Genomic DNA, 6,451 nt, shown 5'->3' with positions numbered 1-6,451 from the left:
GAAGTCCGTCAGAAATTTTTCCGGCGGCCTATTTTGCGCCAGTTATATTTTTTCGATGCGTGTGTTACCGATGAAAAAAATATGATGGAAATCCACCAGAAATACTAATTTCTGACAGATTTTGTGCATTTTTCAATGAATTTTGTCCGCCATTAACACACGATTTTTTCGTAGTGCTAAAAAGTTGGTCCATGTCAGCAAGCACCATAGTGGAGAATGTCATTTGGCGCTGTGGCATTACTTCATTTTATGGGTGTCACGGTGCAAGTGTCTCGAGGGCCACGGTGCCAAAATTCATTTCTATATTATTTCTATAAATAGTCCATTTTTAATATTAGTAGAAGCTTTTATTCACTTAGTTCATTTCATTCTTCAAAGTGCTTCTTTGTAATTTTCTTAGGAGTGACAACTAAGGGAATTCAGGGAGCACAATATCCACTTCAAAAGAGAGTTTGGTCAATGTTTATTGAAAAACTTTTATAAGTTCAAAGTGCATCGGGGAGATCATTGAACCCATCTGGTGATAACTTTTCTTCTATACTCTCTTTCTTTTGTGTTATTACTGAAAGTGAGTTTGTTTCACTTGTTTTTCTTGTATGGATAAATTCTTTAGTTTTGGATTGATGGTGTAAATAGAATATGGATGACTAATGAATTCTCTGCAGCAATAATTTAATTATGTTTTTAATATATCAGGTCTTCATTTAATGCACATAGTGATCATATGTATAGTTAGTATCATGTGTAATGTGGAGTCTATGAATAAAAAAGCAGGCATAATAAGGTATATTTGATTTGTATATGCAAGCATAGGCACAGTGCTTGACCTATACGAAATTTATAGAGATAAATTGTAATGAAGGGGTTTTAACAGTTCATGATTAACTTACTCTTCTAAGATTTCATAGGGTGACACACTATGGGAGTTTAGAGTGGTATTGAGGTTGGAATGGTTTATATGTCCTTTATCTTTATGCTTGAATAAGCAATCAATAATGCATATGCTCTGAAAAATATCAATTTAAAAGAGAATCATTAGGAAACATATTATATTTATATTCCATCATTCCCAAACATTTTATCCAAATAGTGTTTCATTTAAAATTATTATTGAATTTTAACTAAGTGAATCTCCACCAAAACTTATTTTTATTGAGTAGAATAATTAATGTTATTGTAGTAGACAATACTAGTATTTGCAAGTAAATATTATTCCTCGTGGGATCGATATTCTACTCCATCACTATATTACTTGATCTGGGATGCATACTTGTATATATTAAGTGAATTTTTTTATAATTATTATAGCAGAGAAACCTATGCATTATTTAGGATTGATAGAATCCTTAATCATTTTCATAATTCCTTAGGTGACTCTACTGCCCCCATCAAATTTTTGGCGCCTTTACCACAAAAGATTTATTTTATTTATATTTTACTATATTTTTGAATCAATATCATAATAAGTCCTAATATATTCTTTTATTCTTTTAATTTATTTTACTGATTGCATAATTCTGGTTGCATGCTTAGAAGCCATAGAAGGGAAATATATAAAAAAATCGAGAGAACCCTTTCTAAAATTAGAACCAACAAATTGATTTTGAAATGGCTGAACCCTAATAAAGACATAAATTATTCTAGAACTCTTAAAGATTTTACAAACCCTATGGTAGTTGGAATTCATTAAAGCATAAATAGACCTTCCTTGCTAGCTAATAGTTTTGGATTAAAATGTTCAATCATTTAGATTGTGCAGAGTTCTCAATTTGGGAGAACTCCAATTGATGATCCTAACATATATTTAACAAATTTATTAAATATTTGTGTAATATTTAAGTATAATATTATTAGTGATGATGTTATTAGACTTAGATTGTTTCCATTTTTTTAAGAGACAAGGACAAACTCTGGTTAAATTATTTACCGCCAAGCTCTATTAATACATGGAATGAGTTGGCCCACAAATTTTTAGGTAAGTATTTCTTGCCTTTTAAGAGTTCCAAACTTTGAAATAATATTACTTCTTTTACTCAGTTAGAGGGAGAATCTATTTATGAGAGTTGGGAGAGATTTAAGGAGATGCTTAGAAAGTGTCTTCACCATACCATACTTGATCAGTTGATAATTTAAAATTTTTATAAGGATTGGTAGGATTCATTATATCCATAATTGATATTGTAGTTAGAGATTTTCTTATGTCAAAACCTTTTGAGGATGCTTATGAATTAATTGAAGAAATGATAAAAAATAATAATTTTTAGTGCCTTATTGATAGGTTGAATCCTAAGAGAGTGGTAGGAGTCTATGAAAATCATTCTTTATTCATTTTGACTGCACAAGTTGCATTAATATCAAAGAGATTGAGCACTTTAGGCTTAAATTTAGATTCATCTTTGCATTTGGAAGATAGAATCTCAATGGATTAGAATGATATACAAGGGATTAAAAATATAAATTTGATTGGAAGACAAAATAATCTCTATTCAAAAACATATAATCTAGGTTAGAGAAATCATCCCAATTTTAGTTTGTCAAATAATAATGTTAGAAATCAATAGAATGCTCGTCAAAATAATTAAGGAGCAAATTCAAATAATTAAAATTAAGATAATAACAATCCCAAACTAGCTTATACTCCTGGATTTAATCAAGGTAATTAGTATGGAACCAGAATCACACTACTAGAAGATGTGGTCTTGTCATTGGGAACTCAATTATAAAACCAAGGTTCTTCAATTAAAAATATATAAACTTAATTAAGTCAACTTACAATTTCTATGAGTAACAAGCCCAAAAGATCTTTACTTAGTAACACTGAAGTTAATCCTATGAAAAAGGAAAGAGATACTAATGGGACCCAATTAAAGAGTAGCAAACATTCGCCTTAGCCAAAAATCAAGTATGGATAAAGACTATAAACTTAACGCTGCTTGGGAGGCAAACTAACCTTAGGTCTAGTCAATTATCCAGTATGGCTGAAGACTCTAAACTTAGCTCTTCTAGGAGGTAGCCCATGTATGTGTTATGCTGGTACTCATTATGTTATGAATGTTAGGTCATATTTGTGTCCAACATATATTTTATGCGCCTTTCATAATTCTTATAAAAGCATATTTTTGTAGTGTTTTTTTATGTGTTTATTTACATATTAACAAATTCCCTTCATGTTTAAATTATTATTACCCTCCAATTACTTTTATATTTTGATTTTTTTATTTAACCCTTATAAAAATAATAGATAAAAATAAAATATAATTAGGGTAACAATAAAACCCTAGATCCTAGTTTGAATGAACTTTATTTATACTTCATAGGTTGGAAAAACTTATACTTAACTCATTTATTCATTTAAGTAATTATCCTAATTTGAATTTATAAGCTATACCTTTATGAAATTAACTTTTGAAATTAAAAGATGAGTAATTAGTATTAAAAATTAGATATGAGTAAATTAAAAATGGAAATCATTGCTAACTTGAAGATGGAATTAGTAATCTCATCAAGTCCTTACAATAAAATCATTAAGATTATATGAAGGTCTAAAATAGAAGCTAATATTCAAAATTATTAATTATGAACTCCATAAAAGAAAAAGAAAAAGAATTATAAAATAATTCTCAAAAGAAAATAGAAAGAAAAAGATGAGTACATTCAAAAATTAGTATCAGTGAATGCTTATGATTGGAAATACAATCATATACATAAATGAAAAAGGATAAGTTCGGAGAATTAATACAAGGCATGCTGAAGTAGTCATAGTATAATTTTAATTGCCATCATATCTAATCATTAAAACTTAATTATTCACTTCAATAATTAAAAGTTAATGATTAAAATTATAACTTATAATTTCAAATTAAGTTGTAACTAGAATGATTAGTTAGTCTAACTTTTAGTATTTTTTAAAACTAGAAGTATAGCCTTCTTCATTTTTACTAATTCTAGATAGTTATGTATTACATCCATTCCACTGAGCGGATTCTAGGGAGAGAAGCTCCCGCGTCGGATTCTAGAGAGATAAAGTTTGAATCTTTGTTTTTTCGTAGGTTTCTTGCCTCCAGCATGGCGGCATCCAGCAGTCTGCCGTCGGATCCACCAGATCTCCAACCTCTAGCGGATCAACAGATTAAAAACCTCTAACGGATCATCATATTTCTTCTGATCGATCGCGCTCTCCTTCTTTCGTGCATTCTTTCATTCCCCGTAAAGAAGATCATTCAACTTCAAGATTGGGTTTAAAACCTTTGACTATAAGAGAAGGCTCTGATTCTCTCGCTCATTAGATTAAACCTATTCCTACTTCTGAAAGAAAGGGTAAGGATTTGATTGATTCTTTGGCCTCTGTCTTTGGTAGTTTGGATCAAAGTTCCCCTTGTTTTGGCCCTGTTTCGCTTGGGTTAACCTTTGGTTCTTTGGAACACGATGTTCTTGATTCTTCACATTCGTTGGCTACAGATAGTAAGAAGTTTGGCAACACCGATGAATATAACAATCCTGCTTGCTCTTCTGTTGATCCTAATAATAGTGTTTTATCTGGTGCCAAAATAGTTGATGTGTTTAGCAACCCGAAGGGTTCCTTTCTCAATGTCTTGAAAAAACCTCATCATATCAAAATTAATTTAGATGTGAATTCCACCGTTATGTCCTCTAACGGAGTGGCAGTTAAGCTGAACACCGATCAAGAAATCAATAACTCTCAAATCCTCTCCAACTTTGTTGTGCTGAAGGTCTTGGGAAAGAGTATCCCTTTTTCTATTTGCAGCACTAAGTTATGCAAGAAATGAAATAGAATTGGTAATTTTCACCTAAACTCTTTGGGACTGAATTGGATTATTTACTCGTTTAAGTCTTCCGCAACTATGGAGGAATTCCTTAGTGGAGGGCCATGGTACATTGGTGGTCATATTGTCAGATTGGACAAATGGTCGCCTTCCTTTTCTCCTTCATTTTTAAAAGGTTTAACTGCACCAGTTTGGATTCATTTCCCACAACTGCCCTTGCATTGTTGGGACGAGATCAACATTGTTATGATTGCATCAAGAATTGGAACACCCATGCACTTCGATGGTAATTCGTTTAGCTGGAGCAGGAAGGAATTTGTGCGTATCTGTGTTCGCATTAATCTGGAATGCAAGCTTCCTTCGGGTGTCTGGGTTGAGGGTTTGGGAGGTAGATTCTTCCAGAAAGTAGAATATGAGAAATTATCTTCATTCTGCTTTAACTATGCTAAAATCGGGCACCTGAAACCGGCTTATCCAGAACTACGGAAGGCCAAGCCTAATGATCCCAGTCGTGAATTGAATGACAGAGATATTCATGATGCTCCAGAACACCATGATAATTATGGGCCTTGGATGCATGTAAAATTCAAAAAGAGGCCAAAGCAAACTAGGAGTCAATTGGATTCCTGGAAGAAGGAAATCAAAGAGCCAGAAACTCATTTTATAGTTAGTGGTAACATTCCTGATAGTTCTACTCAGAAATCGAATGATGTTACTTTGGTTGAGGATAAATCTTTAAACAACATTCAACATATGAAGGTTATTCGAGATGTAGAAATTATCTTGTCCAATAGCTTTAAAATTCTTGATAATGCCTCTAATCAGTTGAAAGATGGTATTTCACTTGGAATCACCACTGGATCTGTGATGCTTATCGCCTCCCCTAAGGTTAGTGCTACTATACCTGAGGAAACAACTACTGAGAAGTGTCCAACTGCCAATGTATGTTCTTATGTTCCTCCCAAAATTTTAGTTACTGACTCTAACACTTCCGATCCTACTGATCCTTCACTGGTTAATGTAAAATCAATTGAAATCTCTACTGATGCCATTCACAATGATTCTACTGCTTGTGTTGGTGACAAACAAGATTGTTCTGGTGGTAATCATCTTATTATATCAGATTTTCCTAATGATTTACCATTGGTAGGTACAACTGATTTAAGTTCTATCAAGCTTAAATCAAAGCCTTAATAATAATTTTTGGGTCCAATTGAACCGTTGTCCAGAAAAAGGAAAGTTGAAGGTAAAGGACAAAAAAAAAAGGCGGGGAATTCTCCCCTTCAATTAGTTAATGTCTTCGTTAGTTTTTTGGAATTGTAGTGGGGTCAAGAAGAAGGAGGCCTCCCTCTACCTCAAGGAAGTAGTTAAAGATAACTCTATTTTTTTTTTTTTTTGTGGGCCTTGCTGAGACTAAGTTGGCCTCTATCAATAATATTGATGTCAATAAAATTATTGGCAGCAATTGGGATTACTTTCATCAGCCTGCGGCAGGCACTGCCGGAGGAATTTTGGTAATGTGGAACTGCAATTTGGCAACCTTCACTGTGATTGATCACTCCCAATAAATGTCTTTGGAATGTGGCCATGGTCTATGGCCATAAGGAACTTCGAATCAGGAGAGAGCTTTGGAGCCGCCTTGAAAATCTTGTGAAGGATGATGTTCC

General features: G+C 32.7%; 1 non-coding gene across 1 annotated transcript; it reads right to left on the bottom strand.

Moving 5' to 3' along the window:
- Nucleotides 1–2,004: 2,004 nt before the first annotated feature.
- On the bottom strand, nt 2,005–2,111 carry LOC114579118. Its single transcript, XR_003699974.1, has one exon. It is a non-coding gene; the product is annotated as a small nucleolar RNA R71 (small nucleolar RNA).
- Between the last annotated feature and the right edge of the window lie 4,340 nt (nt 2,112–6,451).

The sequence above is a fragment of the Dendrobium catenatum genome, unplaced genomic scaffold (genome assembly GCF_001605985.2).
Source record: "Dendrobium catenatum unplaced genomic scaffold, ASM160598v2 fragScaff_scaffold_157, whole genome shotgun sequence".
Lineage (NCBI taxonomy): Eukaryota > Viridiplantae > Streptophyta > Magnoliopsida > Asparagales > Orchidaceae > Dendrobium > Dendrobium catenatum.
Note: the sequence above shows the minus strand (reverse complement) of the source record. Positions and strands in the feature narration are given on the sequence as shown.